Genomic DNA, 25,111 nt, shown 5'->3' on the forward strand with positions numbered 1-25,111 from the left:
GAAAAAATACATATTCTTGTTCATTACTCTTTGTCTATAGTTTTCCCTTTTCAATTTTATGCTCCTTTAGAATGTGTGATTATTAATATTTACCTTATTACCCTAGTATCTTGTAGTCAAATATTTTCCCCCTCCTCCTGAGAATCAAACTAAAATGGAATTAAAATGTAATAAGCATTCATGTGCTTACAATCTGAGTGATATTTATTTAATTTAGATTTTCAGATTACCTCAGAGTTTGTAATCTAGTTTTCTACATATACTGTAGGTGCTTAACAAATATCTGATTAATTGAATTAAATTAAAAATGAAGAAAAGATGCACAAAGATAGGGTTTCCATTAAATTTTTTTTTTAGATTTTTTTCAAGGCAGTGGGGTTAAGTGGCTTGCCCAAGGCCACATAGCTAGGTAATTATCAAGTGTCTGAGGTCACATTTGAACTCAGGTACTCCTGACCCCAAGGCTGGTGCTCTATCCACTGTGCAACCTAGCTGCCCCACCATTAAAATAAAAAAAAAAGGGTTTATTAATTGCAGTAGTAGAAACAAAACATTCAACAAGTCCAGAATCTCAAAGGACTAATCAAGTTTCTTTTTTGCGCTGATATTATTCAAACTAATTAACATTTAATATGTTCTTATCAGATTTACCTTCTCACATGGACTATCTATGCTATTTTGTGTGCTCTCTATCTTCTTTATTTTTTTAAAGGTTTTTTTGCAAGGCAAATGGGGTTAAGTGGCTTGCCCAAGGCCACACAGCTAGGTAATTATTAAGTGTCTGAGACCAGATTTGAACCCAGCTACTCCTGACTCCAAGGCCAGTGCTTTATCCACTACACCGCCTAGCTGCCCTTGATTTTTTTTTAACAAATAAAATTTTCTGCTCAACAAAGCTAGTAGGGAAAATTTCCTTAAAGGCAAAGACAAACATCCAAAAAGCAATCATGTACAGAATATACATTTGTCTGGTTTTTATTGATGATATTCACATTATATCAATGAATGAAAAATTATAGAAGCTTAGTTGCAACAAGATTATGATTCAGAAGCATTCTCTATTTAGGTGGGAAATAAGAGTTTTCCTTACCTCATTATTTTATCCAGTTCTTCCTCTACTTTAAACAGACTTTTATGCATCTTTAAAGTGTTCTTTGTCGCAGCTTCTGAGGTTATGATTCAGCCCTATGTAAGAAAAGAATAAATTCTATCATTGAAACATAGCATCAAGTTTCATGGAGGAAAATCACTCAGAAACAAAGTGGACATTTTAGTTGAATAGTTTCAATTTTCTCTTTTGCCAAGCCTTTTTAATAAGAGCTGTGGGAAAAAAAAAGCTAGCAAAATTAATTAGGCATTAAGAGAACCAAACAGTATCTATACTAGATAAAAAGTCAAATATATTAGAAAGCAACATAATGGAATTTAAAAATGTAAGCTAGGTTTTACACAGACAAAACCACTGTAACCACGATCAAAAGAAATGCAGTAAACTGGGAAACAATCTCTACAACTAGTATTTCTGACAAAGGACTCATTTCTAAAATATACAGAGAACTGAGTCAAATTTAAAAAAAAAAGCCATTCCCCAATTGAAGGACATTTACTTGATTTCCAATTCTTTGCCACCACAAACAGGGCTGCTATGAATATTTTTGTACAAGTGATGTTTTTACCCTGATCTCTTCAGAGTATAGACCCAGTAGTGGTATTGCTGCATCAAAGGGTATGCCTTTTTTTGTTTGTTTGTTTTTTGTTTTTGCAAGGCTGAGGTCAGATTTGAACTCAGGTACTCCTGACTCCAGGGCCAGTACTCTATCCACTGCACCACCTAGCTGCCCCCAAGTATGCACATTTTTGTTGCCCTTTGGGCATAGTTCCAGACTGCTCTCCAGAAAGGTTGGATGAGTTCACACCACCACCAGTGTCCTAGATTTCCCACAACCTTTCCAACAGTGATCATTGTCCTTTCTGGTCATATTGGTCAGTCTGAGAGGTGTGAGGTGGTACCTCAGAGAAGCTTTAATTTGCATTTCTCTACTAAGTAATGATTTAGAGCAATCTTTTATATTACTATGGATTGCTTTGATCTCCTCATCTGTAAAGTGCCTTTGTATATCCTTTGACCATTTGTCAATTGGGGAATGGCTTAGCAAACTGTGGTATATGTATGCCATGGAACACTACTGTTCTATTAGAAACCAGGAGGAATAGGAATTCAGGGAAGCCTGGAGGGATTTGCATGAACTGATGCTGAGCAAGATGAACAGAACCAGAAAAACATTCTACACCCTAACAGCAACATGGGGGCAATGATCAACCTTGATGGACTTGCTTGTTCCATCAGTGCAACAATCAGGGACAATTTGAGGCTGTCTGCAATGGAGAATACCATCTGCATCCAGAGAAAGAATTGTGGAGTTTGAACAAAGACCAAGGACTATTACCTTTAATTTAGAAAAAAAAAACGCTGATATCTTATTGTCTGATCTTGCTATCTCTCTCTCTTTTTTCTTTTAGGTTTTTGCAAGGCAAATGGGGTTAAGTGGCTTGCCCAAGGCCACAGAGCTAGGTAATTATTAAATGTCTGAGACCAGATTTGAACCCAGGTACTCCTGACTCCAGGGCTGGTGCTTCATCCACTGCGCCACCTAGCCGCTGATCTTGCTATCTCTTATACTTTATGTTTCTTCCTTAAGGATATGATTTCTCTCTCATATTCATTTTTGGATCAATGTATACCATGGAAACAATGTAAAGACTGGCAAATTGCCTTCTGTGGGAGGGTGGGAGGAGGTAAGTAAGATTAGGGGAAAAATTGTAAAACTCAAAATAAATAAAATCTTTAAAATAAAAAAAGTAAGCTGGGATGAATAATTGAAACTAGAACAAACACATGATTATTCATAATGGTTAGATATAGAATGGATAATTGAAATATAAAATTTCAAAACCATCTTTTACCCAAGGGTTTTTATTACAGCTTAGCAGAAATAGCAAAAATCAATTGTTTAGATTAGTGGTCTTTAAGTTTTAAAGTTGTACAAATTTTCTGAGTTTTTTTTTTTTGGCGAAGAAGGGATAATTTTCTCTATCTTAAACTTCAATTTTTGAAATAGTGCTATACTGGGTTCCTAAAGATGAAGGAGCAGATACTGAGTCTTTATGTGACTGCAATTTCTTTCATCAAATCCTTAGCCATGTTTTTCAGAGATCCCATAGATTTGCTGAAACAATAGTTTGAAAGTCACTTAGAATTTTACATTCTTTCTCTTATAAGAAGATTCTTTGCTAAAGATGCTTCATGATCAATGAAGCGGCTCAGAAGTGAAAGAACCTCAGGAAGAAGGCAGAGTTATAGACCTTCTATGAAACTGACAATGGTGGCTGAATAAGCTCAGTGGATCAACAAAAGCAACATGTCAATCTTAAGTCTTATGTATGCGCTAGAGCTGCTCAGGATTAAGAGGCAGTTGAACTTCTGGGTTAATTCTATAGTTCTGTTTTAAACTATGCTTCTACTTTGCCTTTTAAAACCAGCAGTTCAAAATATAATACTAATTTAAAAATCTGAATTTCTCAACTTTTTTTCTTAAAAAGTTAAAGAAAAATCTATATAGTACTTATACCTATGTTTCCCATAATGGATCTTTCTCATAATGAAAACTTGTACCCTCTGAATATCATAATAGGGAAATCCTTAATACAAATCTAATACCAAAAGCTGTAATTATTTTAATCTAAAAATTCATACTTATCTACTTCAATTTCATTAATGAAGACATTAAATCTAGATTTGTCACTCTTATTCTTAGCAGACTTTTTTTATAATAAAACTTTCGATGTTAAATTCTATCTTAACTGACATTTAGTATTACAGGTGACTGATCAGAACACAGTGCTAAATGACCAAAGCTGTGAATTTTATCTCTCTGTGAACCAGCTTTGCTCTACTCTATAAACTTCTGACTTAACACCCTTAAACTGATCTGGCTAGCTTGCAAATAAAAGTTCACAAACAGAAGTAGGAAAAAGATGTTTATATCACCACTCCCGGAGAAACAACAGACACTGCTGAGGATCAGTCATCATTATTACCTTCATTTGGAAAAAGTATTATTATTATTATATTAATAATAATATTAATAATAAAGCACCTGTACCTTAAGCATGAAGTTTCTTTAAACCTTAAATTCTTTTTCAGATAAATAACATTAGAACAAGCAAAAGTGCTTTTTTTATTAGATGATAAAAGAAGTTTTTTTTTTACCAAGAGTCCTATTTTAAATAAATGTTTTTCACTAACTTTAAAAAATTGACAGATTTTATTCTTTAGCACTGGAATTTTTTTAATCTTGAGTATTATTTTGATGATAACTTAATGTATCAGTTTATGGGGTATACCAGACATTTGAGAAAGAAATAGTACTAAGGGATTGAGCAAAAATCTAGAATTATAGAATCTTCAAGCTGAAAAGGATCTTAGAAAAGATCACTTAATTCAAGTCCCTCATTTTATAAATGAATAAAGAAAAGTCCAAAGATATAACTGGACTTGTTCAAAGTCATACAATTAATTAGTGGGAAGGCCAGAATTTCAACCAGCTCTACTGATTCCTAAGTACAATGCTCTTGCTACAGTTGTGATAGCCTATTAGGAAAAGTACTGCAATTTAGTAATGCCTTCAATATTTAGTTGCCTTAAAAATAATTATTTTTAGAAAATTAAGATTCTCTCATTTCCAAACAGAATTTAAAAGTTTTTTCACTTAATGTACAAACTTTCAAAGAAAACACAGAAATCAATTAATTCCAGTCCCATATGTATTTGTAAAGCAATCAATCAACTAGCAAGATAAATAAAAATGCTTATGGCTCTCCATCAAGGATAAAGCTTTACCAGTTCCAAAAAATGAAAATGAAGCACCAATTCTTGTAACTGTATTCTAAGAAGGAACCCACTTGGGATCATCTGTCTTTGAGTTCTCCTGGCTGCAGCTAGGGAATGAAAGGATTTTCCCAATGCAGTAACATTACAAAGCACTTGAGTTCCAACAGCCACGTGGTAACTATGACAGCAAATCTAGAGGTGCTTGTGACATCACAGAAAACCTATGAGGTAACTTTAGTTTTCTTTGATATAATAATAATAATTTACACCCTTCATAGGCAGTTAAGTGGCACAGTGGATAGAATATCAAGTCTGGAGTAAGCAAGACTCATCTTCCTGAATTCAATTTTGGTCTCAGATATGCACTAGCTATGTGACCTTGGAAAAGACACTTAATCTTGTTTGCTTCAATTTCCTTAATAAAATGAGTTGTGGAAGAAAATGGTAAGCCAATACAGTTCTTTGTCAAGAAAACCCCAAATGAGACCATGAAGAGTCAGACACCACTGAAAAAAAACTGAGCAACAACTTTTATGCAGTGCTTTCCATCTCTCAAATTCTATGCAAAAATAATGTTTATGTTCATATTAAAATAATTCAGTATTAATTTCACAGAGAAGGAATAAGTAATTTGTAAAGAACTCTGGTGACAGATGGGATAAGAACTTGATATTTCTTTTTATATGATTTTATTTACACTTTTCTCTGCTTCTGAAAGAGGCCATGAATTGTATTTAACTATTTAGTAAATCTGAACTGAAAAGAATGATTGGTAGCATATCACATATAATACTATGATCTCTCTTGAAAATAGTCCCACTTTGGGAGGGCAGAGTCAAGATGGTAGAGAAAAGGGACTTGCCTGAACTCTCCCAAATTCCCCTCCAAATAACTTTAAATGAATTCTGGAGCTGCAAAATCTACGAAAGGATGGGTTGAGTTTTTTCTAGCACAAGACAACTTAGAAGGATGACAGGACAGGTCTGTCCCACTTAGGTGAGAGAAGAGTGCAAGCTGTGCCTCAGGAAATGGGGGATGGCAATTGAATCAGCCACTGCAGTAATGATTTCTGACCTCTCAGCCCTCGGATGGTAAGGGAGTCAGACAACTAGTCAGAAGGAGCATACAGAGGTCCCTTTACTAGAATGAGGTACAGGACTCTGATGCTGTTTGCAGATCTGGGTTATAGTCCTGGGTATCAATCCCAGGGCAAGGAGGAGCCCAAGAACACCAGAGCTTGTGGCCACAGGGAAACAGAAATCCTGGTCACAGTTCCAGGACAGGATAGAGTGCTTGTGGTCATCCACAGGCCAGGGAAGTAGTAAACACAATTCTCCTAAGATAATATCACCTGAGAAGAAATAAAAATTTGTAGACCTCCACAACTAGTTCTGAAAACAGCTGCACTAAACACTTAAAGTTTAGGACAGTGATCTTTCCACCTCAGGAGTAGAGTCCAACCTAATCATATAAAATAGAAATCAAGAAAGAGGCTGGAAAAATAAGCAAAGACCATAGAAAGTTACTGTGGTGATGGGGAGATCAAAACACAAATATAGAAGAGGACCACAAAGTAAAAAACAGCTATATCCTATTCCTCAAAGAAAAATGTGAATTGGTGACAGATCATGGAAGAGCTCAAGAAGAATTTTAAAAGTCAAATAAGAGAGAAGAAAAAATTAGGAAAAGAAATGAGTGAACCAAGAAAACCATGAAAGAAGAAATAAGAGCTTGGCTAAGACAGCACAAAAAATACTAAAGAAAATAATACCTTAAAAAACAGAATAGGCTGAATGGTAAAAGAAGCACAGAAACTCACTGAATAGGAAAACACTTTATAAGCAGAACTGGTCAAATGGAAAAAGATATACAAAAATCCATTGAAGAAAAGAACTTCTTAAAAAATAGAACTGGTTGGGGCGGCTAGGTGGCACAGTGGATAGAGCACCGGCCCTGGAGTCAGGAGTACCTGAGTTCAAATCCGGCATCAGACAATAATTACCTAGCTTTGTGGCCTTGGGCAAGCCACTTAACCCCATTTGCCTTACAAAAAAGCTAAAAAAAAAAAAAAAAAAAAGAAATTATCAAAGAAAATGCCCTCATATTCTAGGAAGAGAAGGCAAAATAAAAATGGAAAGAATCTGCTGATCATCTCCTAAAAGAGATCTCAAAACAAACACTTACAGGAATATTATAGCTAAATTCCAGAGCTCCCAGGTTAAGGAGAAAATGTTGCACACAATCCAGAAAGAAATTACTTAAATCATGGAGCCACAGCCATAACATAAATTTTAGCAGCTTCTGCATTAAAGAATCAGAAGACGTGGAATATGATATTCTGGAGTTAAAGACATGATATTCCTACAAAGGAGCTAGGATTTCAACCAAGAATCATCTACAAAATTGAGAATTATCAGAAAAACTGAGTTATAAGTCTTCAGGGAGAAAAATGTGGAAATTCAATGAAATAAAGAGCTTTCAAACATTCTTGATAAAAAGACCAAAGCTGAATAGGAAATTTTACTTTCAAATACAAGACTCAAGAAAAGCATAAAAAAGTAAACAGGAAAGAAAAATCATAAGGAATTCAATAAGGCTAAACTGTTTATATTATTACATGGGAAGATTATACTCGTAATTCCTAAGAACCTTCTCATTTTTTCCTTAAAGGTTTATTAAACATTACTCTTTCCTTTATATTTGAAGTAATTTCTGGTATAAGCTAATGAATCCACTGATCTCTCCTTTTTGCCTATAGCAGCTAATTTTTTTTAACAGTTTTATTTAAAATAGTAAGCAATCAGATATAGTCTATATATTTGCATTTATGTAAAACATTTCCATATTAGTCATTTTGTACAAGAAGACTAGAATAAAAGAAAAAATTAAAGTGAAAAAATAGCATGCTTCAATCTATATTCAAACAATATAAGTTCTTTCTCTGGAGGCAGATAGTTATGTTTTATTATTAAACCTCTGGAATTGTCCTGGATCACTATACTGCAGAGAATAGGTAAGTCACTCAGATTTATTTGTTGAACAATATTCCTGTTAACTGTGTACAACTTTCTCTTGGTTCCATTCATTATGCATCAATTCATGTCTAAGTCCTTCAAAGTTTTTCTGAAATCATCCTATGTGTCATTTCTTATAGCATAATATTCTATTACAGCTTGTTTAGCTATTCTTCAGTGGATGAGCATCCCTTGGATTTCCAATTCTTCGTCATAACAAAAAGAGCCGTTATAAATATTTTTGCACAAATAGATCCCTTTCCCTTTTTTGGGAGGTTTTTGGGATATAGACCTAGCAGTAATATTGTTGGATCCGAGGTTATGCACAGTTTTATAGGTCTTTGGGCATAAGAACTTTCTCATTATTAAGGCAGAAGTAGTATACAAAGAAAGAGCACAGGGTCAGAATTGAACGTGATAGGATGATAGCTAAAAGAAATAAAATTAAGAGGTGAGAAAGACAAATGCACTGGGAGAAAGGGAAAGATTTACATATCATACATAATTTATCTTACATAAAAAAGGTATGAAAAGGGCTTTTATAGCAAAGAGGAAGATAGGTAAGGGGGAGTACTTGAACCTTACTTTCATCAGAACTGGCTCAAAGAGGGAATAAGAAACACATGTAGAAAAATGTATCTTACTCTACAGGAAAAGTAGGAGGGAAGGGGATGGGGGCACTAATGGAAGGAGAGATGGAGGGGGGCAAAACACTTTTGAGAATAGAGTGAAAGGAGAAAAATAGGATAAAGGGAAATATAAAATAACTGAAAAAATTTAATACCAAATTTCTCTGATAAGGGCCTTATCTCTCAAATATATAGAAAACTGAATCAAATTTATGATATTTAGAGCCATTGCCCAAATGATAAATAGGCAAAGGATATGAACAGTTTCAGATGAAGTTATCAAAGCTATCTATAGTCATGAAAAATGTTCTAATTGAGAAATATAAATTAAAACAACTCTGAGGTACCACCCACCCCACAGTGACTAATATGATAGAAAAGGGAAATGACAAAGTTGGCCGGGATGTGGGAAAATTGAGAAACTGATGCATTGCTGGTGGGATTTTGAACTTATTTGATCATTCTGAAAAGCAAATTGGAACCATGGTCAAAGATCTATAAAACCACGCATAAGGGTGGCTAGGTGGTGCAGTGGATAGAACAACGACCCTGGAGTCAGGAGTACCTGAGTTCAAATCCGACCTCAGACACTTAATAATTGCCTTGCTGTGTGTGTGGCCTTGGGCAATTCACTTAACCCCATTGCCTTGCAAAATCCTAAAAAAAAAAAGCCCCAAAACAACCATGCATAGCCTTTGACCTATAGACAATAAGTCTATATCTGAAAGAGATTTAAAAAAAAAGCAAAAAGAGGACCTATATGTACAAAAATATATAGTGATGATAAAGACTGGAAATTGAAGGGACATCCATCAATGGGAAAAATGATTGAATAAGTTGTCATATATGATTGGGATGAAATGCTGTTGTATTTTAAAAATGAAAAGTAGGATGCTCTCAGAAAAACTTGAAAAGACTTACATGAACTGATACAAAATGATACAAATTCACAAAGTAAATTAAAAGCAGAACCAGGAGAACATTGTGCCCAGTAACAGGAATACTTGTGAATGAGGTGGATATCAGCCATACAGTGATCCAAGACAATTATGAAACTAGTGATGAAAAATGCTATCCATTTTAAGAGAAAGAACTGATAGAGCCTGAAGGCAGTTTGAAGCATGTTTTTTTTAAATGTATTTTTTCTTGTTTTTCCCCCCTTTAGTCTGTTTTCTTTCTCAACAAGACTAAAATGTTATGTTATACATGATTGCAAATGTATAGCCTATATCAAATTGCCTGACTTCTCAATGAGGAAAAAGAAGGGAAAAGGAGAGGTTTGGAACTCAAATTAAAAAAAAATGAATGTTAAAAATTATTTTTATATGTAATTGGGGGAAAATAAAATACTGAAGAAAAAATAAAACAATTCCAATTAACTTTAGTTTCAGAACTTAAATTACATTATGAAGTAGCAATCATCAAATCTATCTGATAGCACTTAAAAATAGCTAAGTAGATTAATAAACCTGATAAGATAAAACACAACCCAGAAAAAAATTAAAAAGAGGACACAATAGCCCAGAGGTAGACAGACTGTAAAAGTGAAAAGGATATTAAGAGTTTTCAGAAATAGTATGAAGGATCAGTTGGTACATGAGAAAAAAATGACCCAGTCAACTAAAAATAAATGCAAATTAAAGTAAGTCTGAAGCTTCATTTCACATCCATCAAATTGACAAAGATGATAAAAACTAAAAATAATAAAGATTGGAGAGATAATGGGAAGACAGGAACATGAATATCTTGTTACTGAAACTGCAAATTGGCACAACTATTGTAGAAAACATTTCAGAAGAATTACATGAATAAAGTCATTAAACTATTATATACCTTCTGATCCAGTGATCTCACTATTGCGCATAGAAAATAAGAAGTGTCCTATATTATATATCAACACATGGGTTTTTGTGGTAGCATAAAGTTGAAAACAAAAAAGGACATTCATTAAATAGGGAATGGTTAAACAAATTTTGAGATTAATGGAATTTTTGATGCAATAATATTGCAGCAAAAGAATCAAGTCAATATGAGGAGAAATATGAAAACATGAAATTATGAAAAAGCATCAGAATAATACACAAATCACAATAACTAAGTGAAAGGAAAGGTAGATGAATTTTATTATTTATATTATACACACACATATTAAAATGATAAATCTTGTTTCTACAGAAGAGAAGATGAAATATATAACCTTTGATTCTCAGACTTTGCCAGTCTTAACATGCTTAATCGTTTTTCTTTGTTACAAGACTCACTGGGTAGGTGGTATATCTGGAAACAACTGACATAAAAACGCTTTAACTAAAGTTTTGAAGTCTTAGCTTACTGAATATGAACTAGTCAAAGTTTAATAAGGGGAACACCTAAGAATATTTCATAAATAGAGGTTGTAGGGGTATGATAGCTATAAAAAGATAAGCTACCAATATATTCATTATCTTCTCTAAAAATCATAGATAAAATTGTCCAAGGCTGACACTCAAGATTGCCTTTAACTAGGAATTACTCTATACTAGCAGCAATAGATATTTTTCTTTTAAAAATTTTTTAAAATTTATTTTAGGCAATGGGATTAAGTGACTTGCCCAAGGTCACACAGCTAGGCAATCATTAAGTGTCTGAGGACACATTTGAACTCAGGTCCTCCTGACTCCAGGGTCAATGCTGTATCCATTTAGTTTCCCCAATAGGTATTTTTTCTTAAGAAAAAAGCTGGGCTCAAATCTCACTTCTGAAGCTATGTGACCCCTGAACAAAGTCACAACTTCCCTAGACCTCAGTTTCCTCATCTGTAAAATTATGAGTGCTGGGGTGGCTAGATGGCGTAGTGGATAAAGCACCGGCCCTGGAGTCAGGAGTACCTGGGTTCAAATCCGGTCTCAGACACTTAATAATTACCTAGCTGTGTGGCCTTGGGCAAGCCACTTAACCCCGTTTGCCTTACCAAAAAAAAAAAAACACCCTAAAAAAATTATGAGTGCTGAATCTGAGGACATCTGACTTCTGAGGACCCTTCAAGCACTATATCTATGATCTTGTAATTTTCAAACAAGGTGAACTTCAATTGGAAAATAGTTTGATTTTAAGATAAACTACTATAATTGTCTTAAAAAGTCAAACCCCCAAACTAAAAGCCAATTCCACTTCTTTTGCCAGCCATGACAATGCTGAAGACAGCAAAACAAAAGCCAAAACCAAAACAACTCACCATATACACCTAACACTATACATGAATAAAATTTCTCTGAACAAGACCACATATTTTTTTCTAGAAGTCAGAGAAGTCTATTCTACTTATTATTTGAGGAGAATATCCTCATTAATGTCAAGCAAAATAAATAAATGTATTTACCTTTTCAAGTGGAATTGGCTTTCCTCAAAGGAGGCCTGGGAGAATTCTCTAGACATCCTAAAAGAGACATCTGGGATGACTACTGTTATTGAGTACTTTTTACCCAGAGAATTGAATTTCTTTAATACTAAGAAGGAATAAATCCCCTCTATCCTTCTTCCCTTGGTGGGAATTAATCATGTCAGTTGGAATATATACTTTTTTCTGTTTGTTCTATTTTATTTTTAAGTTTTTTTTATATATGCTTTAAAATCTTCTATTGTAAAAGTGTCATTTTAGAAAAATCTCAGGGCAAGCTACATGAGTTAATGGGAATCTTAATTGTGGAGTTAACTGCAAGCAGTCCCGAGTAAAGAGAAATGGTGACAGTTTAAGCTCTGCACCTGTCAGTCAGCTATCCATATAGAAAGGAGGCTGCAGTCCATGTGGTAGGCAAAAAAACCAGAATCAGTTGATAAGAATAGGCACTAAAATGTCAGCTTATTTAGGCTGTTTGGCTAATGAGGAGGATCTGAGTATTAGACAACTCAACAAACAGGCTAGCATAAAGCAAATACTTGGATGTAACAAAAGCCCAACAAAACTCAAAAAACCATACTAATGAAAAATACAGGTGGCTGCTTTTTTATATTAGTGACAACTAGACCAGACATGATAGGACTTCCTCCTTTAAGGACTTTTTATTCTTGTACCTATCATAACTGAGGTTATTACTACAACCAAAGGGAAATAAAACTGTGCATACTCTTTGATCTAGCAATACCACTAGGTCTATATCCCATAGAAAGCACAAAAAAGGGTAAATAACCCACATGTGCAAAAATATTCATAGCAGCTCTTTTCATGATGGCAAAGAATTGGAAATTGAGGGAATGCCATCAACTGAGTAATGACTGAATAAATTGAAGTATATGAATGTGATGGAGTACTATTGATCTGTAAGCAATCATGAGGGACAAGACCAGAAAAACCTGGAAAGACTTTCATGAACTGATCCTGAGTGAAGTGAGCAGACCCAGAACATTGCACATACTAACAGCATTGACTGATGATCAACTATGATGATTAACTTACTCATATTGGCAGTATAATAATCAGAGAAAATTCTAAAGGATTTGTGATAGAAAATACCATCTTTATCCAGAGAAGGAACTATGGAGTCTGAATGCAGACCAAGGCTTACTATTTTCAATATTTAAAATTTGTTTTTTTCCCTCTCATAGTTTTTTCCCCTTCCCTTTTTGATTTGATACTTTCACAACATGATTAATATGGAGATATGTTTAACACAGTTATACATATATAACCTGTATTAGATTGCTTTTTGTCAGGGGAAGGGAGGGGAAGAAGGGAAGAAGAAAACTGTAAAACCCACCAATAAATAATTGTTGAAAACTATCTTTTGCATACAATTGGAAAAATACAATTTAAAAAAACTTTAAAAACTGAGGTTATTTACCTTGAATTCTCCTTTTCTCATCGATCTCTCAGACACCTATCATTTTTTCCTTGTTCACTCATTTCATATGATAAAGTGGCCTTATTCTTTAAAAACTAACCCCTCTATTTGTTCAAGTGATCCCATTCCATCTCTTCTCTCCCAACACAATGTCCCCTTCCCCCACTCCCATACCATTTTATTATCAATCTCTCCTCATTCATTCATTTTCTGCTGCTTACAAATACAACCATGTTTAGATTATCCTGAAAAAAAAAAACAAAGCAAAACTGAGCCTTCTATTCATGGTATCATTCTATATCTCTTTTGTCCTTTATATCTCCCCTCACTCTTTTCTTAACCTCTTACAATCTGGCTCCTGATATTATCATTCCACCAAAATAGCTATCTCCAAAATTACTAATTATCTTTTAGTTGCTCAATCCTATGGTCTATTCTCAATCCTCTTTCTTTTCAACTTTTAACACTACTGATGATTTCTTTTCCCTTGATACTGTCTTCTCTCTAGATTTTTGAGGACAATATGCTCTCCTAATATTTCTCCTACCTATCTGACTATAGTCTCTCTGTCTCCTATGATGGATCCTCCTCCTAGAATGAAGAAAGATTGTGAAAAACTTCCTGTAGAAGGGATTTTAGTTAGAATTTTAAAGAAGCCAGAGAAATTAATAGGTGGGGATAAAAGGAGGTAAAGAATTTCAGGGATGGGGGACAGCCAGAGAATGCCCAGAGTCATGAGTTTCATGCTCATGAAACAGTTTAGAGGCATCATCTGCGGGGAAAATTCAGCATTTAAACCAATTCAGAAGAATATTTTCTCATATATATATATATATATATATATATATATATGTATATTTGTGTATATATGTGTATAACAACACAAAAAGCATATTCTATAGGAAACTGTGATTCATTTTACCCCACTTGTTTTTTATTCTATGACTTCAGTCACACTATTCTCTACTGACTCTTCTACATGTTTAATTATTCTTCCTCCTTTGCTGATCATCATTTATTTCCCACCATGTGGGAGAGAGTAGATATCCCTCAAAGCTCTGTCTCCCTTCTTTTTCTATACTACCATCAGCTTCAATGCTGTGGTCAATTTTCAATCTTATGCAGATGACTGCCAAACTTCTCTATCTACCCTGAAGCTCTTTCCTCAACCCTACTCTCACATCACTAACTATGTGCTGGACATCTCCACTTGGATGTCTCACTGGGATTTCAAACATTACATTATGGTAATCATTATATTCCTCTAAACCAGTTCCTCTTAACAGCTATGCTTTTGTGGCGAGAACTACCATCTGTCCAGTTATTCTGTTTTATAACATCAGTCATCTTTGATTCTTCATTCTCCCCAGTCCTCTAATGAACTGGTTTTCAAGTCTTAAAAATGCTATCTCAACATCCTTCATGTCAACTCCCTTTTCAAGACCCTCACAAGCCCTCACTTGAGGTTCTGTAGCCACCTAATTGGCCTCCCTTATTTCTAGTCTCTCTCTTATCTAAATAATCCTCCACAGAGATACCAAACTATCAATCTAAATAAATACAAGTCTGGGATGAATTACAAATTCCACACTTTTCTTTTCTTTGTTTCTTTGTTTCTTTCTTTCATTTTTTGGGGTAGGCAATAGAGTTAAAGTGACTTACTCAAGGTCACACAACTAAGCAATTATTAAGTGTCTGAGGTTGGATTTGAACTCAGGTCCTCTGGACTCCAGGGTCAGTGCCCTATCTACTGTGCCCAAGTTTGGCATTCTTGAAAACCTGATTCTGACCTACTTTTACAGGCTTATTTCATATTATTCCTTTAAATTTTTTCATATTATTCCTCTTCAAACACTTTCTACTTTAACCAAAAATGCCTACTAGCTGTTCCTGTAACTGGATACTCCAATGAACAAATATTCATTAAGGGCCCATATGCCAGACAATGAGGATACAAAAACAAAAAAAAGTCCTTCCCTAACAAAGCTTACATTCTATTTGGCTAACAGCATTTAAGTTAGTATTTAAGTATAGACAAAATACATGCAGGAAAATTGACAGCAAAGTATTAAGCTCTGGACCCAAGGAAGGCTTTAGGATGAAGGTGGCTTTTGCTGTTTTTTTTTTTTTTTAGATTTTTGTAAGGCAAATGGGGTTAAGTGGCTTGCCCAAGGCCACACAGCTAGGTAATTATTAAGTATCTGAGACCGGATTTGAACCCAGGTACTCCTGACTCCAGGGCCAGTGCTTTATCCACTGTGCCACCTAGCTGCCCCTCCTGTGTTTTGAAGGAAATTGGATGTTAGTTAGAAGGAGGCAAATTTAAGATAGGTAGAACAACCTGTGCAAAGATATAGGGAGCTATGTATAAGAAACAGTAAGAAAAATAGGAAAATAATGCATTATTAAAGGGTTATAATATGTAACAGTTGGGGTCAGGTTGTAGAGAGCTTTTGAAATATAAAACACAAGATTTCTGACCAAAAAAAAAAAGGTCTAGAGCAGGAAAAATTCCAGAAGGCATCTGGGCCAACCCCCTCCTCTTTTCTTCCTTCCTTCCTTTTTTTTTAAGTTTTTTGCAAGGCAATGGGGTTAAGTGGCTTGTCCAAGGCAATTATATAGTCACAAGTAGGGTAATTACTAAGTGTCTGAGGCTGGATTTGAACTCAGGTATTCCTGACTCCAGGGCCAGTGCTCTATCCACTGTGTCTCCTAGCCGCCCCGCTCTCCTCCAAATGAAGAAAATGGATGAAGATGAGAATCTGTAGATGTTAAATAGTTTGGTCAAGATCACAGAGAAAGCATGAGAAATGAAATTTGAACCCAGGTCTAAATCTAGAGCCAGAACTCTTTCCACTGTACCACACTACCTCCTAGAGGTGACAAGGAGCCTCTGGAATTTACTGCACAAGTGAATGACAAAGTAACTAACATCTGCAATTTTAAAAATATCCTGTTGTGTGAAGGACAGATTAGAGAAAGGAGAGATCTGAAGCAGGAGCACAATTAAGATGTTGTTACAACAGTACAGATGAGATAAGGGTCTGCCTTAGGATGGTAACTGTGTGAGTAGAGAAAAAAAATGTTCGAAATGTTGTGAAAGTAAACTAGACAAAACATAGCAACTGACTACATGTATACATATGTAGATGGGTGTATGAGATGAAGGAGTTGAGAATGTCTCCAAGGTCTGGATTTGGCTAATAGCAGTACCCCACTGTCCTTCACTTCTTGAAGGGTTTAGCCCAGTGCCTGGCCATAGTAGGGACTATATAAATACTTATTCCTTCCATCCTCTCCTCCATAAAATGAATTTTTCCTTCATCATCATGAAGCACTACCAATCCATGTCTAAGATCTCAACTCTCTGAGATATCTATTCTAAGTTTTAATCAATTGTTATAGAGCCTTGTTTTCATTTTCTATTGGATTGTCTAGGCTTTTTGATATCTCAGGAACAAGTCTTAAGTGCAGAGAGATAGTTTGGTTGGGGGTAAAGAATGTTGCAAGCTAGCAAGAGAAAAAAGAGATGACATTCAGTAGTTTGTAAGAGTATCTCAGAACCAACTAAGAATAATTCCCAAATAATACAAGGGCAGGTATCTATCACATGTATATGAAGAATACCAGTTATGTAGATTATTTAAAAAAGCACCAGATATGCAGATTATAAAAGTTTTTATAAAAGGGAAATTATTTTGAAATGTCTTCAGACATTAATCTTATAAATCAATTTAACTAGAGAATTTCCCCTACTAACTCTTTCCCCACATGCTCCTATTCTTTTGCTGAGGACAGGGAGAGATAAATTTTTAAGGCAGGAAGAGAAAATGCAGAAGAATATTAAGTTTCATACTATCAATTTTAAAAGAAAATGAAAAGTTTTGAAACTGAATATTCAGATGGAACTGTATCCTCATGACTGTAGGTACTGCCTCCAACAATGTAGATTGCAGCCTATTCATGTTTATTGGTCCTATGTGACTCTTACCTGTGTCCTTCTATAAGTTCACCACTGGGAATTCACCCAACATGTTGGAGACTTTCCTTGAGTTCTCATGACTTTACAATCAATGTTAACAATAGAGGGGGGAAAAAAACCAGAAAAAATTTAAATAATATGAAAATTTTAAATAATGGAAAAGGATTTAGTATTGACTTTATTACTGATTAGTGAAAGGTCTGACCATAGGCAAATCCTCATTTTTAAAAGGTCCCTTCAAGATCTAACACTTTATGATTTTTATGAACTTACATCCAGAAAAGATGAAGAACACTGTTGACCAGAAAAGTAATGATAAATTTTTAAATCAAAAGTTTACTGAATATACTGTAAGCAAATATATTTGTAGTGGCTGTACTTTTATTTAGTAAAGACTAGGTTCATTAACCATTTCACAAGTTTCTGAGCTAAATGATGGTGTTAAATCCAATGAGAAAAAATAATATTGGCATGCCAAGCTCAATTATATAAAAGTTTAAGTAAATATCATCGCAGAAACACGTTTAATATTTTTTAGTACATAGTTTATATCCCAGAATATTTTACTTTCTGAGCATAATGTTTTGATAACATTTTGAAATAATTTAGGGGTAGCTAAGAGGTGCAGTGGAGGAATCAGAAGGACCTGAGTTCAAATCTGACCTCAGAAACTTAATATTTACTTAGCTATTTGACCTTGGGCAAGTCACTTAATCTCATTGCCTTGCAAAAATCCCAAACCAAAAGAAAACAAAGTAATTTTCCAGCACTCTCGCTCTATTCAATTCTCCTACCTCATAGTGTTTAGCTATAAGGTATGCTTTATATACCAGAAACAAAGTCATATCTTCTCAACCACCTCTAACAAAATATCATAATTTTCCCCAAACATAACTTTGCTTCTAATAAAACATAAATTTAACTTTTAAAATGCTTCCAAAGCCACACAATTGGGCCTATTCTTTAAAAAATAAATTAACTTACCTATGTCCATCTCTAAATGGTGGTTAACTATCACCAAAAATATCTGTTCCATTACAGAGGCAGATGGTAAATCAAAGAATTTTGTCACTTCACTTCACTGAAAACTTCAGCACTAGTTTTCATTAACATTTCCTAGAAAAAGAATGGTTTTGATAAGCTAGAAAGTAACAAAGGTACTGAAGTATTTTATTCCATTAAAGAATAGTGAATTCCTCTAAAAAATGGCTAATATAAAAGTTGGCTCAACTGAGAAAGGTATGCATTAAGATTTCTTAAAACTTTCTAATAGAAGCATAGTAAAATAGCAACATATGACAAATATTTCTTTTCTCATTTGATTTATCATTATTATTATTAAAAGAAATAATGTCAAAGTAAGTACTTATGAGGATATACAATGTGCCAGGGCTATATTAGAAACTAGAAGAGCAACAAAAATGGTAACCCCTTGTAAATTAATGAACTTATAGGCTAAAGAAACAATAAACATATAATACCAAAGGGAACAATATATAAGAGGGGTATTCTATGTCTCTACCTTGAAAACAAGTGAGGCAAATACTTCTCTGTGGAATATGTTAATCAGAAGTATGGGCTAAGGTCTAGATAGCTAACTTAGTGGATAGAATTCTAGGTCTGAAGTCAGTAATACCTGAGTATAAATCTGATTCCAAACATTTCTTGGCTTGGTGACCCCCAGGCAAGACACTTAATCCTCTGTCTGCTTCAGTCTCCTCAATAGTAAAACGCGTATAATAACAGTACCTATCTCCCAGGGTTGTTGCGAAGATCAAATGGGATAATAATTGTAAGGTGCTTGGTACAGTGCCTTATTATTTTAAATACTATATAAATATTAGTTATTAAATCTTTTGAATCAATAAATCAGAGGTATTAAAGTAAAAATAATCTAGTTAAATAAGTGAAAAGAGAGAATGAAAAACCATTGGATAAGCTTGAGTGACACTGCATAGGAGTTGTATTGGGATGGACGGAAGAGATTGAGTCACAACCAATGGGGCTTATAGAAATAAAACAAATTAGTTCAGAAATGTACAATTTCCAGGATCTGGAAACCTAGGGGAAAGAATAGTTCAATGAAATCTTTGAAAGAGATTACATGAGAAGTGGGGTAGGGGAAACAGAGTGGAAAAACCTCTGTATTATTTCTCCCACTTTACTTTTAATTAGAGGGTATTAAAGTTTGGATTTCTCATTGTTTTAGCAGTCTCCAAAAGAGCAGTGAGTGGTGGGTCTACATTGGCAGCTCAGGCCAAAGGAATAAGGGCAATATTAGTATTTTACAAGAAGCCCAAGAAAAAGCTGTATTATACCTATGGAAAACTACATGAGGATTCTATGAAGAGAGCAAAGGATTTCTGAGTACTGTGAGTTATTCCTTTGCCTCACATACCTTCAGATTGAGTTCATTTTCCTCTAGACTATATATACTTGTGGGGAAGTATGTCCCAGACTTTTAGAAAGTTTGTACCAAGAGCTCTTATAGTACACCTTAGTAAGTACTTTATAAAATACTTTATAAACTAATTAAGTTTGGCTAATTGCTATTAACTCATTACCAATAGGGGATACAAACCCATAGTGTTAATGAGCTATAGTAATAGAAAAGCATCCTCCAACCCCAAGAGTTTAGCTCAAGAGTTTACCCCAATAACCCTGAGGGGAGATGTAACTGTTGTCTAGGGATTCAATTCGCTAAGGCTAGTGGGAATTGGGATAAGAAGCCTAAAGTAAGTACCACAAATATAAGACAATATATAATAAATTGTGAATGATATGGTATAGATTACAAGTTTGAAGATAGTTTCAAGAAGGAAAAAAGGGGAATATCAAAGGTTTTAAGAAGAAATGACAATGATATGCAATTCAACTACTTCTACACAAAAGGTTTTCAAATCTTCAAATACCAAGCATTTTTAAAAAAAATTATTTTCTAGCCCCATATATCTAATTATCTAAGAGATATCTCTATTTGGATATTATAAAGCAGGTATGTTGCAATCTCATGTACACTTGTAAGATTTGTTGATGGTCATGTATACATTAAAAAAAGGGCAGAAATGTGGCTAGGCAGACAAACAACAAGGGCCTTGATACCTACGTTTGTTTACATGTGCCTTTGCCCTTTCCTCCCCCATCCCTCTTCATTTACGTAGGATAACAAAGGAATTTTGTGATTGAAAAATGGGAGATCTAGGGCAAGCTAGGTGGTACAGTGGATAGAGCACTGGCTCTGGAGTAAGGAGGACCTGAGTTCAAATTCATCCTCACTTAATAATTACTGTGGGTAAGTTACTTAACCCCACTGCCTTGCAAAAACAAAAAAAAGGGAGATCTGAAATCTCAAAATCATTTTTGTTGTGAAGTAAGCCTCTAAAACAAATGTTATAAGAGCTTGATGACAGAATTGTATAGAGAGAATACAAGGAACCTATCATGCTCAAATTACAGTGAAGTTTTCAATAAAGAACCTTTCCATTAATGACCATGAAATCTAGGTAGAAAGACAGATTTAAGCCTGAAGACAGTGGTTAGCTAGAGAGATTCTAGTTATGTGTTCCAAAGAACCTGGCCCAGGGTAAGGAATTTCTTTCTACAGAGGAAATGGGCTTTACAGTAAAAACAACAACAATCTAAACAAACAACACCTTATTACAAGAAAAAGATGCTGAAGTTACCCCTGCTTTCCAGTATTACTCCAATGAAACTAAGTATATAAGAGCTTTTAATTTTTAAAAAGAATTATAGGGAAAACAGACTCTGGATTCCACTGTCCCTTTCAGGGCCCTAATAACCTATTGCAGTGCAATGGGAAAAAACTGGATTTTTATAAAATAAATCTAATTTTGTATGTCACATACACACACATATATATACATATATAATAAGTTAATTCCTAAAATAAATATAAAATAAAAAGTCCAAGTAATTGAGTTTCCTAGCCAAGAATTTTTTCCTATTTCAACATGCTATGAGTATCACCTTGCTCCCAAAATGATTTGGTATTTACTTTGTATATATTTTATTTGTTTGTTTGTGTGACTAGAGTTCCCTTCCAGTGGAATGTAAGCTCCCTGAGGGCAGAAATATGTTTTGTTTACATCCACATTATCTGCTTAGCACAGGGTCTGACACACAGTTGATGCTTAATCAATGCTTGTGGACCTGACTTGAAATAGCAGCCCCAGAGCCTGCTGGCTTATGATAAAGTATTTACAGCTGAGCTGAAGACACTTCTGAAGCCAGAGCTCCTGTTGCCTAATGGTGTTGCACAGGGAGCAGTTGCGACCAGCAGAGCTGCATGAGAATGAAGTGGAGAAGACAAGCTCACCACAACACAAGGACAGCAAAGACCCCATGCTGGCAAAGACTGCCCGCCATTTGAGGAAAGCAAGGAAGTAGACCTGGTAGAAGCAGAGGAAGGACACTGTGCATGTCTCCATGTATGCTGTGTGCCCTCATCCCAGTGGGGATGTGCATATTAGTGGCAAAGTGTGCCTCAGGTTTATAAAGAAGTCTTTTATTAATACTTTTTTTACTATGTAATTTCATTAAAAGACCCTGATTTTAAATTAATCATATTTTTTAGTTGAATAAAGTTAAACAACAATGGGAGTTATGATTTTGGTAGATGCAGACCTATAGAGTACCCTGACCATGGGGTAGCTTAATTGATGGAATCCATTGTGCAAGGTGGAGGTGGCCCAAGTACAACCCCACCAAAACTAAAATTTAACATGTTTTAAAAAATAATTCCTTTTGAAACCTTCAATTGTCTATCTTTATCTGATGATGGCAATATGATTCTCTTATTCACCAGTAAGTGAAAAGTCATCAGTTTCCTTCTTTTCTGCACTACTCACATGAAAACTGTTGCTAAGACTTATGCAATACTTCTGTCATGTCTGCTCCCTGATCATCTCAACTGTAGGCAGTTCATGCCAGGAGTATGAGCTTTGCAGGACATGTGAGTATGGTGAACAGTTTTCTCCCACTGGCCACTGCTAAGTCTTGCTCTACTGGTTCAGTCATTTCCAAGTATAACGCCAATATACAATGGATTATGGAGTGCTGCTGCATTTCCAGCTTCTAGATTCAGATGCAGTCCTCCAGGTGGGTCTGTTATTTCATTATGAGATGAATGAGTTTAGTCTTTCCAAATTAAATCTCCTCAATCTGTTCCTCCCCTTCCATATTCACAGTTACTAATCTAGTTCAGGTCCTCATCATATCTCAGCTATATAGATGTGATAGTTTCCTAAGTGATGATGCCACTCCATAGAAAAAACAAAACCCTACACTTTTCAATAACATCCTATTATGCACAAAATAAAATCCAAAGTCTTCCATGAACTAGTTCCAACCTATTATTTTCTCTTTTTTTTGCCCCATTCCATATTTTCAGGAATTATTTTCTTTTTAAAAAATAATTACTATTTCCTTTTTATTTTTTCAATTGATATTTTATTTTTCCAGTTACATGTTATGTAAGTTTTTCAACATTCCTACACATATGCGTATACATATTTTTAAGTTAACTTCCCACTCCCCTCCCCTCAGCGGAGAACAGTTTGGTGAATATTATACATATACATTTGTGTTTAACATGTTTACAGATTAGACATTTTCTGTATGAGGAATTAGAATTAAGGGAAAAGAAAGAAAAACATGAGATAGGAAAGAAAAACATAAGAGAAATTTTTAAAAAGTGAATGTAGTATTCATTCAGATGATTTTGCTTTGCTTTCCTTCCCTGCATGTGGATAGCATTGTCCATAGTAGATCTCTTAGGTTTGTCCTAGCTCTCTGAACTGCTAAGAGGAGCTGCCATCTATCAAGGTTGATCAACTCACAATGTTATTGTTAATGTGTACAATGGTTCTGCTCCCTTCATTCAGCATCAGTTCCTGTAATTTATTCCATGCTTTTCAGAATCCAACCATTCATGGTTCTTATAAAACAATAGTACTCCACAACATTCATATACTGTAATTTGTTTGGTCACTGTACAATTAATGGACATCCCCTCAATTTCCAATTCTTTGCCACTACAAAAAGAGCTGTTATGAATATTTTGGAACATATCAACCTATCCTTTTCAACTTATTTTCTAATATTCCCTAGATTTCCAAAGTTTTAAGAAACTGAACTACACACACACACACACACACACAGATAAAGTACCAGTCTTGTAGTCTCTATGTCTCTCCCCCAACTCCAATTCATCCTCCACTTAATTTTTTATTTTCCTACTCCAGGATCAAATATCAAATCCTCTGCTTGGCATTTGAAGTCCTTCATAACTTGAGACTTTCTTCCTTATTCAATCCTCTTATACTTTACTACCCTCCATATTCTCTCTGCAGCTCAGCCTCACTGTCCTTCCTTCCTATTTGCTGCTCCTTACCCATGACATTCCTCTCCCAACTCCATGTCTTTGGATAGCTATCCCCCCTTGCAGCCTTACTCCTGTCTCCTGTCGCACTCGCTGCAGAAGGCCTTTCCCAGAATCCCCACACCATCCCTGGCTACAGTATCTAAGTAATTATTTACATGTGTTATCTGCCCCCATTGGGCACAGGGAATATGTAAACACTAAAAAAAAATAGAGCTTGTTGACTGACTTATCTTAGCATGTTAATAAACTTAGGTTCTCAAAGGCCATGTCAGTCAGTCAACAAGCATTTATTTGTTATATTTTTTAAAAAAGCCTAGGCTTCCTATGCATCTAGGGCCATCTCCAGTCATCCTGATCTGTATCTGGCCACTGGACCCAGATGACTCTGAAGGAGAAAGTGAGGTTGTGACTTAACATAGCACCCCCACTGACCCCCTACACACACACACACACACACACACACACACACACACACACACACACGCACGCAATTCATTGCTTATCATGGCCTCTACTTACCTGATGTCAAGGTCCTCTACAAGAAAAAAGGACAAATGACAATAGCAGCAGCAAATTTCAGTATAAAGGTGCCAGGTACTATACTAAGATAATAAGAAAGTCAAAAGACAATTCCTGTCCTTAAGGAGCTCACAATGTAATGTGGGAGACAACATACAAAGTATTTACAGGATAATTAGGAAATAAGCAACAGAAGGAAAAGATTAGAGTTAAGAATGAGAAAGGCTTCGTATAGAACTAAGAAAAACCAGGAGGTAGAATTGACAAGGGAAAGCATTCCAGAAATGGGAATGTCAGTGAAATGCAATTTTTTTAGGGTTTTTTTTTTGTAAGGCAAACGGGGTTAAGTGGCTTGCCTAAGGCCACACAGCTAGGTAATTATTAAGTGTCTGAGACTGGATTTGAACCCAGGTACTCCTGACTCCAGGGCCGATGCTTTATCCACTGCGCCACCTAGCCACCCCAAAATGCAAATTCTGCCCAGGTTCTATCAAATTGGAAAAATTTTCAACATAAACCTGGTGAAAAACTGTTGCCCAAATAATAGCCTAGCTAAGGTAGATAAATAGAAAGTCTCCTTAATGTCTGAGTTCCTCAAAGCACACTCCTAGAGGGGTAGGGCAGGGGCTTAATTTGCTAACATGGATTTATAACCTAGACTGTATCTGAATTGTCCTTCCAACACAAACTTCATTACAACAGATTCATTCATCAGGGGAACTGACATCCCTACTTCCACAAGGTTCTCTAGCAAGTGATGAGCATACCAGCAGTACACACAGAATGCCTCTGTGTTAATCAGTTGCAGTTTATATCTTTTCTTGTGCACAATAAGGTCAATTATTCTCTTTACAGC

The 25,111-nt window shown here is 35.1% G+C and overlaps 1 protein-coding gene across 10 annotated transcripts in view; it reads right to left on the reverse strand.

The window, feature by feature from the left end:
• Positions 1–25,111, reverse strand: part of ZHX3 (zinc fingers and homeoboxes 3) — a 185,865-nt gene that overhangs the window by 79,203 nt on the left and 81,551 nt on the right. For 7 of the 10 annotated variants that reach the window (XM_074211986.1, XM_074211978.1, XM_074211977.1 and 4 more), the window contains exons 3-4: positions 18,318–18,449; positions 1,091–1,185 (exon numbers count right to left, since the gene is read on the reverse strand). The gene's annotated coding sequence lies outside the window, so the exon portion shown is untranslated. Of the gene's footprint in view, positions 1–1,090; positions 1,186–4,900; positions 7,360–18,317; positions 18,450–25,111 lie in introns of those variants that run through there. The other 3 variants (XM_074211985.1, XM_074211984.1, XM_074211979.1) reach the window with 3 other exon arrangements.

The sequence above is a fragment of the Macrotis lagotis genome, chromosome 1, assembly GCF_037893015.1.
Source record: "Macrotis lagotis isolate mMagLag1 chromosome 1, bilby.v1.9.chrom.fasta, whole genome shotgun sequence".
Classification (NCBI taxonomy): domain Eukaryota; kingdom Metazoa; phylum Chordata; class Mammalia; order Peramelemorphia; family Peramelidae; genus Macrotis; species Macrotis lagotis.